This window comes from Cynocephalus volans, chromosome 13 (genome assembly GCF_027409185.1).
Source record: "Cynocephalus volans isolate mCynVol1 chromosome 13, mCynVol1.pri, whole genome shotgun sequence".
In the NCBI taxonomy this organism is placed as follows: Eukaryota; Metazoa; Chordata; class Mammalia; order Dermoptera; family Cynocephalidae; genus Cynocephalus; species Cynocephalus volans.
The window spans coordinates 108,185,867-108,196,555 of NC_084472.1; positions in this window are offsets into that span (position 1 = coordinate 108,185,867).

The following is a 10,689-nucleotide window of genomic DNA, read 5'->3' on the forward strand; positions in this document are numbered from 1 at the left end:
TTTGAAGAGTTCCGCAGGTGTTCAAAGTTGAATACCAGTGAATTAAGGTGAGCTTACTGTGGAAGGAAAAGCTTTTAGGTCAGCTGTCATCTGGATCATGCTGGCCTGATCCAGGATCAGGTACTGAATGTTAAATGTTTTCTGTTTTCGTTTCTAAGCAAGTAGTCTAATCAAAAGACAACAATTTTGTCTGATGACTCAAGAACTAGCTTTTGCTGAAACTATTAGTCTTAGTTGTTAAGATAGCTCCCAGCTCTCTGTAATAAAGTAAACACCAGAGTTAGGGCAAGAAACTCAACTGAAACCTAAAAGAATTGAGTTATTCAAATTAAGCTCCAACTTAATTATCTAATGACGCTGGTATTAAAGAAAGCCCACATGGGACATGCCCAGCTTCCCTGGATTTACTAAATCCTCACGTCACAATTCCAACCCAGAAGTTCCCCAGCATTGTTTTAACTTGACAATTTCAATTTCATTCACTCAATATTTATTTCGTACCTACTGTGCTCCAGGTACTGACCTGGACTCTGAGGACCGAGCCGTGAATAAGCAACCCCAGTTCCCATGCTCATGGCACAAACATCCGATCAGAGGACTTCTTTCTGCATTTCAGTTCACTTTAGCACTCATAACTTCAACCTCTAATTCTTTAAATAAGCCAAAAAAATAACAGATTTTGAGTTTGATTAAAATATGTATATTAGTCCATTTTCTGTTACTCAACAGAATACCTGAAAATGGGTAATTTATAAAGAAATGAAATTTATTTCCTACAGTTCTGGAGGCTGGGAAGTCCATGTACAGGGAGCACATCTGGTGAGTGCCTTCTTCTGGGTGGGGACCCTCTACAGGGTCCCGTGGTAATGCAGGGTGTCATGTGGTGAGAGAATGACAAGAGCTCTCTCACATACTGCTTATAAAGCCACCAGTACCACTCCCATGATAACTCATTATTCTATGAATGGATTAATCTATTCATAAGGGCACAGTTCTCACAATCCAATCATCTCTCAAAGGACCAGCCTTTCAAATACCATCATCTGATGTCCCACCCTCTTAACTCTGTCACAGTGGGGATCAAGTTTCCAGCATATGAACTTCTGGGGACACATTTGACCCACAGCAATGTGCCATCATATTTTCCATTCTTCCCCCCATTGTCTATCCTCCACTCATCTTCCATTTTAATCTGTTAAAAATACGACTGTCACTATATGCCACGCCCTGTTCAAAAATCTCCTATAATTCCCCGTGGCTTATAGCAATAAATTTGTCATCATTTTTAACCTCCTTTCTCCTCCCACCCTGTTGAGAACCACTGTTGTGTCAACTCCCGTTATTGACGTGAGCAGGTCACACTCCCTAGGATGGAGAATAAAATACAAATTACTTACACTAGCTGCAGCCCCGCCAAACTTCATGCTTCTGTGTGCAGCTTTGTCAACCTCTGACACAGGAGCATTGGTGCACCTCTGTTGTCAATGTACCTTCCACATCCCTGCCTGCAATATCTTCCTTCATCTGGTTTTTCCCACCTAAATGGATCAGTAGCATTGGCCCCTTCCATTCTCTACCAATTAATTATTTTGTTTTCTTGAAATATCTCTCATGTTGTTATTTTCATCTCTATTTACTTGAAAAGAAGAATAGTCTCTTTATTTCATGAATGTGTGCATTATTTACAGCACTTGGAAGCAGTGGGCACACAAAGGCAGTACAGGATGAATGCAAAAGCTGTGGGTTTAGAATCTGACAGGGCTTGGTTTAAATGTAAGAGTCAACACTGTCAAACTCATTTTTCATATCTCTACAATGAGATTGATAGCACTTGCCTTTCAGGTACCAAAGAATAAAGATAAACCACTAGCTCTTTTAAAAAAATTTTAATTCTGAGTCTATTAACTTGCCGAGAAGGAAACATACCAGTGAACAAATTCACTGAAGTGTCCACTAGGTAGAGAAAAAGAAATAAAGGGATCTTACGTGTTAGAAAGAAGGACTTAATGATGGTTATGCTAGTTAAGCACTGAAGACTAGCATTATGGATAGAACAGAATGAGTCTGTGGGTCCAGCCACAATTAGTTGAAACAAGTCACTTTTCATGGGTTACAACAGCATCTTCAGTTAGGTCCAGTAAAAGTCTCGAATACGGGGCTCACGCAAAGTTCATGTCTTCTTTTTGCTTTAGCTGTTTAGAGCCAGTTATTAAAAAACGCAACAGTGAATTTCAGTATCACCTAAAAAAGTGCTGCTTAAGTGAAAAAATGCCTTAATAAAGTGTTGTTTTAAAAATTAAAAAAATAAGTCATTAAAATGTATATGTTGTCTAGCATATAACAAAGACTTCATAAAATTATATGTGACATCCTTATTAGATGATTGATATTTGCTCATTGATTAATTTTTAGATTGTTTCCAAAAGACAGGTCCTTGAGTATTGGTTACCTTCTGAGGGAATTTTGAGAATGAGGAAAAGTAAATGTAGTTATTTGGCTATGTGGCTAAATTATGTCACCTCCCAAATTTATATTTAAGTCCTAACTCCCAGTACTCAAAATGTGATTATACTTTGATATGGGGCCTTTAAAGAAGTAATTAAAGTGAAGTCTTATGAGGAAGAGGACCCTAACACAGTATGTCTAGTTTTCTTATAGTAAGAGGAGATTAAGACACAGACACATCCAGAGGAGGGACCACATGGAGACCCCAGAAGAGGAGAGTCATCCACGAGCCAACGAGAAAGGCCTCAGAAGAAACCGATCTGGCCGACACCTGGATCTTGACTTCCAGCCTCCAGTTGTGAGAAAATACATTTCTGTGGTTTAAGCCTTCAGAAGTCTGTGATGTGGTAGTTTGTTATGGCAGCCCTGGAAAATTAATGCAAGGGCTTTCACATACTGTATCTATTTTAATCATCACATAATCCCATGTAGTAGATAATATCACAATTTTACAACTTAGGAAACTGGGGTTATACAAATGAGGTAAACTGGCTTCTCTTTTTAGTTTCCCAAATCCTGGATGTGTCGTTGAATCTCTAGGATCAGGGTCCAGACCGAGGTAAGTTAAGAGCTGCTTCAGGCTCAAAATGTAAGGGGTGTCGAGATAGTCAGCAATCAAGATAAATGGTTTAATGCAATGTTTTTAATTCAACTTTTTTTTGAGATAACTACAGATTCACACGCAGTTATAAAAAATAGTATACTGAATCTTTATGTGCCTTATTCCCAGTCCCCCCACCCCTGAAAGTCTTACTGTGCAACATAACACCAAAATATTGACATTAATACAGTCGATACATAGCATTTCCATCACCACCAGAATCCCTCCTGCTGCCCTCTTGAAGACAATCCCACTCCCTCCATCCCCACCCCTCCTTAACGCATGGAAAACACTGATCTGTTCTCTATTTCTAAGATTTTGTCATTCCAAGATGGTCCAATAGATGAAATCATGCAGTATCTAATCTCTTATGATTGGCTTTTGTCATACCGCGTAATTCTCTGGTGATTCATCCAGGTATCAAGAGCTTATTTCTTTTTATTACTGAGAAGAACTCTATTGTATGGATGTACCACAGTTTGTTTCACCATGTGTTCATTGAGATATTTCTAGATACTGCAGTGTTGGGCTTTTCAAAATAAAGATGCTATAAATACTGCGTACAAGGTTTTCATCTGGTTTTGTTTCTTGTCAGAAGTTTTTTCTATTTTCTTTTTAAAATTTGTTTTCCAGCTTTAAGGTATACTAAGGTATAATTCACAAGTAATGTGTGTGCAGGCTTTTGTGTAATAATAATTCTGCACTTATCTATGATGAGTACCCAAGAGTGCTGTTGTCAGGAGTTGTGTGATTAGTTTTCTAAGAAGCTGCCCGACTACCAAACCGTTTTACAGATTGGTTATATCGTTTTAGATCCTAATGGCAATCAGCAAGTAAGCCAGTTTCTCCACATCCTCACCAGCACTTGTGTTGCTACTACTTCTTATTTTAGCCATTCTGATAGGTTATAGGAATATCTCATAGTTGTTTTAATTTCCATTTCCTTAATAGATAATAAAGTTGAATATCTTTTCGTGTTTTCTTTTGTTGTCAGTTCATCTTCTCCAGTGAAACGTCTGTTCATATCTTTGTCATGTTCTAAAAGGACTTGTTTGTTTCTTTCTTTAATGTCAAATTTTAAGAGTTCTTTGTTATTTTAGCTATTAATTGTCTGATAAACAGTTTGCAAATACTTTCATCCTCTTAAAGGATTTTTCAAAAAAACTTTTTAATCATGATGTTCAATTTTTCAAATTTTCTATTTATGGACTGTGCTTTTGCGTCAAGCTTAAGAATTTTTGCCTAGTCCTAAATGGCAAAGATTTTCTTCTACATTTTCTTTTCTAAAAATTTTGCATTTTTCTGTTTTACATTAAATTTATGATCCATTTTGAGTTTACGTTGTTACAAAGTATAAGACTTAGGATATGACACTAGGTATGAGATTCATTTTTTTGCCTATGGATGTCTACTTTCTCCAGTATCATCTGTTGAAAGAGGTTACTATTTTCTGTTGGATTTCTTTTGCACCATCATGAAAAATCAGTTGATCATATTGCATAGGTCTGTTTCTTTGGTCTCTGTTCCTTTCTGTTGATCTTTGTGTCTGTCTCTCTGCCAGTCATGTACTGTCTTGATTACCGTAGCTACATAAGTTTATTGAGGTTGAATTTATGATGTGGAATGTGGTTTTTCTTTATATATGTTCCCAGGGCACTTGAAGAGAATGTTTGTTCTGATATTGATGGATAGAATGTCCTGTGAATGTGGATTAGATCCTGTTAGTTAATGGTGATGTTTAGTTCTTCTGTGTTCTTGCTAATTTATAAGTATTCTATTAATCACTGAAAAAGGAGTATTGATGTCACCAACTATAATTGTGGCTATTTTTTCTATTTCTCCTTTCATTTCTGTCAATTTTTAGTTCACATATTTTGTGGTTCTGATCCACACACATTTTATCATTTCTGTGTCTTCTTGATGAGTTGACTCTTTTATCACATAATGTCCCTCTCTCTCTGGTAATTTTATTTCCTCTGAAGTCTAATTTATATGTATTAATATGGCCACTTCTGCTTTCCTTTTATTAGCATTTGCATGACACATCTTTTTCCATCCTTTGACTTTTAACCTGCATATATTTTTATATTTAAAGTGAATTTCTTATGCATAGCATAATGTTGGGTCCTATTATTTAACCCACTAGGCCAATCTCTATTTTATAATTGGTGTATTTATATCATTTATATCTAATGTAGTTATTGATATATTAGCATTCAGTCTGCCATTTTATTTTATTTTATTTTTAATTTTTTTTTCTTTTTATTTCTCTGTTTTCCTTTTCCTCTCTTCCTTTGGGTTACCTTAACATTATTTAAAAATTCCATTTCGATTTACCTATAGGATTTTTAGTATGTCCCTTTGTATAACTTATTTAAGTGGTTGTTCTAGATATAACTTACTGCAGTGTGCGTGTGTCATTATTTTAGCAGTTTGAGTGAAGCATAGAAATCTTGTTTCTCTTTAAGTCCTTCTACCCTCCCTTATTTATAATATAATTGGCTTAAGTATTTTCACATTTACATTTAGACCCACACTAGACAGTTTATAATTTTTGCCTCAGCCATCAAAAATAATTTAGAAAACTGAAGAGAAGAAAAATCTAAAGTATTTATCCACATTTATGCTTACTGTGTTCTTCCTTTCCTCCTGATATTTTAGTATTACTCTATTATTTCCATTCTGTTTGAGAAGCTTCCTGTAGATACTTCTCATGGAAGGTGTACTGGAGACAAATTATTTTTGTTTTCCTTCATATGAGAATGTACTCACTTCCCCCTTATTTGTAAAGAATATTTCTGCTGAGCTTAAGATTCTGGGCTTAAGATTTCACAGTTCTTTGCCCTCAGCACATGAAAAAGATTGTGCCACTTTCTTATGGAGTCCATGGTTTTTAATGAAAAATCTGCTGTCATTGAAATTGTTATCTCTTACATTGAAGGTGTCATTTTTCTCTGGCTGCTTTCAAATTTTTTTGTTCTCTGTCTTTAAAATTTACAAGTTTAGTTGTGATATGTCTTGAGCAAATTTTTTTTCGTTTATCCTACTTGAAATACATTCAGCTTCTTGAATCTGTAGATTTACATAATGTGCCAGATTTGGGTAGTTTTCAGTCATTATTTTTTCAAGTAGTTTTTCAGTCCTGTTTTCTTTTCGTTTCCCAGGACTCAAATGACTTAGATGTTAGACTTTTTGTTCTGTTTCCAAAAGTCCTTGAAGTTTTGTTCATTTTTTTTATTAAGTTTATATTCTCTCTGTTATTTACATGGGGCAATTTCCGTTATTCTGTCTTTCACTTTCTCTGTCCGTTCTATTTTGCTGTTGAGACTATCCACTGAGTTTTTATTTGGACAGTCTCAACAAACTTTGCACTGTTTGTCCCAGTTCTAAAATTTCCTCTTAGTAGTTCTGTACATTTCCTGTTTATCTGAGAATTCTGATTTGTTCCTGAGGCTTTCCGTGTTTTCATTTGTCTCAAGTGTGTTTGTGATTACGCATTGAAGCATTCTATCACAGCTGACTTAAAACCTCTATCAGAGAACTCTAAGATCATTGCCATCTCAGTGTTAGCATCTATTGATTGTCTATTTTCATTCACTTTGAGATCTTGGTTCTTGGTATGGTGAGATTTTTTCAGCTGAGATCTGGACTCATTTTTATTGTATTATAAAACTTAGGATCTTATTTAAATCTTCTGTCTTAACTGGCTTTTACTGACACCACTCCAGCAGGAAAAGGACAGTGGAGGGGGCACTTCCTCATCACTGTCAAAGGTAAGTAAAAGTCCAGGTTCCCAACTAGTGTGCCTTGGATTCTGGAGGTAGGAAAAAAAAACCCTTGTTACTGCTGATTAGGGTGGGAGTGCTGGCTCACCATGTGGGCTCTATTGACCGACCCCACGTTGGCTGTGGATCCATTACCTCTATGCAATAGTGAAAGCTCTGACTCTCCTTTAGGCCTCCTGTGACACCACTCCAGTGCGACAGGGGAGAAACATCTTGTTACTGCCCATGGGAGGGGAAATTCAGCCTCCCATTTTGGTTTTCAATGACACTGTGGCAGGGTGTGACTCAATCCCAGCCAGAGGGAATGAAAATCCTGGATTTGACCCAATTCAGCATTTAAAGAGCTTGGAAGTCATAACAACAGGTAAAAAAACTGAACGAACTGGAAAATACCTAACTCCAGTCTACTGTGGCCGTCCTGTCTCATCTAGGGGGGTAGGAAGGGGTGTCTAAGAAGCACTTGTGAGGTTCACAGTCCAGAGTCACATGCTCACTGAAAGACCGTGACCTACTCATAGGGTTATGAGATGTTTTCCAACCTCTACACCTTACCACCACATAACTAAAGACTTTTACCCAGTATCAAGTCCAGCCATTAATAAAAGGTTGCAAGGCATATTAAAAGGCTAAAAAACACAATTTGAAGAGCAAGCAAGCATCAGAGCCAGAGTCAGATATGACAAGGATCTTGGAATTATCAGACCAGGGAATTAAAACAACTATGATTAATAGCATAAGTGCTCTAGTGAATAAAGGTGACAGTATGTAAAAACAGATGGGCAATGTAAGCAAAGAGACAGAAATTCTAAGAGAGATTTTTTAAAATGCTAGAGATTAAAACCATTGTTAAGTAATAATACAAAACAGAGTATGATGGGCTTATTAGTGAACTGGACATGGATACTCTGACCCTGAGAATATCTCAGTAGAAACTTCCAAAACTGAAAGGCAAAGACAAAAAAAAAAAACAAAAACAAAAACCTGATATCTCAGAATATCATATTCAAACTACAGAAAATCAAAGATAAAGACAACATCTTGAAAGAAGGCACAGGACAGGAATACCTTACCTGTAGAGGAGCAAAGATACAAATTATATCTCATTTCTCCTTTGAAATCATGCACGAAAGAAGAGAGTGGATGAACTATTTTGTGTGCTGCTGAGAGAAAAAAAGTCCAACCTAAAATTCTGTACCATGCAAAATTATCCTTCAAAGACTTTCTCAGAAAACGGAAATTGAGAAAGTGTGTTGCCGATATGCCTGCCTTGTAAGAAATGTTAAAAGAAGTTATTCAGGAATAAGGAAAATGTATAGACTGGAAACTCAGATCTACATGAACAATAAAAGAGCATTGAAGTAAAAATAAATGAAGATAAAATTTTTAAAAACTTTTATTTTTCTTCTTATGAATTGATCTAACAGATAACAGTTATCTTCTCAAAATAACAGCAACAATGCATTTAATTATAAATTGATTATACAGAGTATATATACATTGATTGTATAACAAAGTGTCTATATTTCTTATAGATACATAATATCTATGTACTTCTATATGCTTATGTGTAAGTGAAATGAATGGAAAGACTGACACAAGGAACAGAAGGGAACACTTAGGATTACTTTGTTATTATAAGCTATTTTTACTATTCCTGAAGTGGTATAATGTTATTTGAAAGTGGACATGGATTACTTGCAAATGCGTATTGCACACTCAAGGGTGCTCACACAAAAATGTATACAAAGAAGTATAACCAATATGCTAAGAAAGGTGAGAAATGAAATCAAATAAAATTTTCAGTTAATATCACATAAGAGTCAGAAAAAGAGTGAAAGGTGAAAATAGGAACAAACAAGGGCAATAGAAAGTAACAAATATGGTAGATATTAATTTGACTATATCAGTAATCCCTCTAAACATAATTGTCTAAATAAAACCATTAAAAACAGAGATTTCAGAGTGGATTGAAAAAACAAGACCCAATTATAAGATATCTCTAAGAAATCCACTTTAAATATAAAGACTCAGATAGATTAAAAGTAAAGAAATGGAGAAAGATACACCATGCTATCTCTAATCAAAACAATTTAGGAGTAGCTGTATTAATTTCAAACAGAGGAGACCAGAACAAGGAACGTTATCAGAGATAAAGGGCAGCATTACATAAGAAAAGGAGGTCAATTCTTCAAGAAGGCATAACAGTTTATAATGTGCATGCACCTAACAACAGAACGTCAAAATATGTGAGATGTAAACTAACAGAACAGCAAGGGGAAAGATGAATCCACTGTTACGGTTGGAATTTAACACCCTTCTGTCAAAAATGAGCAGATCCAGCTGGCAGAAATGCAATAAGGCATAGTTGAACTCAATAGCATCATTGATCAACTGAATATAATTGATATCTATAGTCTACTTCATCCAACAAGAATAGAATACACATTCTTTTCAAGAACATATGAAATTTAAAATATTTTGAACTAAATAAAAATGAAAATACAATTGCTCAAAATTTATGAAATGCAATGAAAACAGTGTCTCCTCCCACCAGTACTTTCAGCATCATTCTGGAAGTCTTAGGTGATGCTGTAAAACTTCTTAAGAAAAGGAAAACAAAAAGTATACAAATTGGGAAAAGGAAACAAAAAGTGTATGGACTGGGAAGAAAGACCTGGCTTTGTTTGCAGATGACATGATTGTCTACATAGAAAATCCAACAGAATCGGCAAAAAACTACTAGTGCTAATAAGTGATTATATCAACTTTGCAAGATTCAGGGTTAATTTTTATAAAAGTCAGTCTCTTCAGTATCTACCATCAATGAACAAATGGAATCTAAAAATAAAACCACAACAGCACTAACGTTAGCACCCCCCAAAATGAAATACTTAGGTATAAGTCTAACAAAATTTGTACAAAATATATATGAGCAAAACCACAAACTCCCATGAAAGAAATCAAAGATGAACTAATAAATGGAGTGATATTTGAAGTTCATGGATAGAAAGACTCAATATTGTCCGGGTGTCAGTTCTTCACAACTTAATTTATAGATTCAACACAGTACCAATCAAAATTCCAACAATTTATTTTGTGGATATTGACAAACTGATTCTATGTTTATGTACAGAAGCAAAAGACTCAAAGTAGCCAACACAATACAGAAGGAAAACAAAATCATGGGCTGACACCACCCTACTTGAAGACCTGCTGTAAAGCTGCAGGAATCTGGACAGTGTGGTACTGGTGGCACTGGTAAAACAACAGACGTAGATTAGTGGAACAGAATAGAAAGCCTAGAAAGAGATCCATGTAAATTAGGCCATCTGATCCTTGATGAAGGAGAAAAAGGCCATACAATGAAGCAAAGTTAGTCTTTTCAACAAATAATGCTGAAACAACTCAGCATCCACATGCAACAACAACAACAACAAAATGATTCTAGACACAGACCATAACCTTTTTACAAATATAAGCCCAAAATGGATTACAGACCTAAATGTAAACCACAAAAGTAAAAGGTAAAATAGGAGAAAACCTAGATAACCTTGTGTATGGCAGTGACCTTTTTAGATACAGTGCCAAAGGCATCATCCATGAGGGAAAAAAAAAGATAAGCTGGGCTCCATTAACATTTAAAACTTCTGCTCCATAAAAAAAAAAAAAAAAGTACTGTCAAGACAAGCCACAGACTGGGAGAAAATATTTACTAAAGTTATAAATGATAAAGGACCGTCATTCAAAATATACAAAGAACTCTTAAACTCAACAATAAAAAAATAAAAAACCTGATTA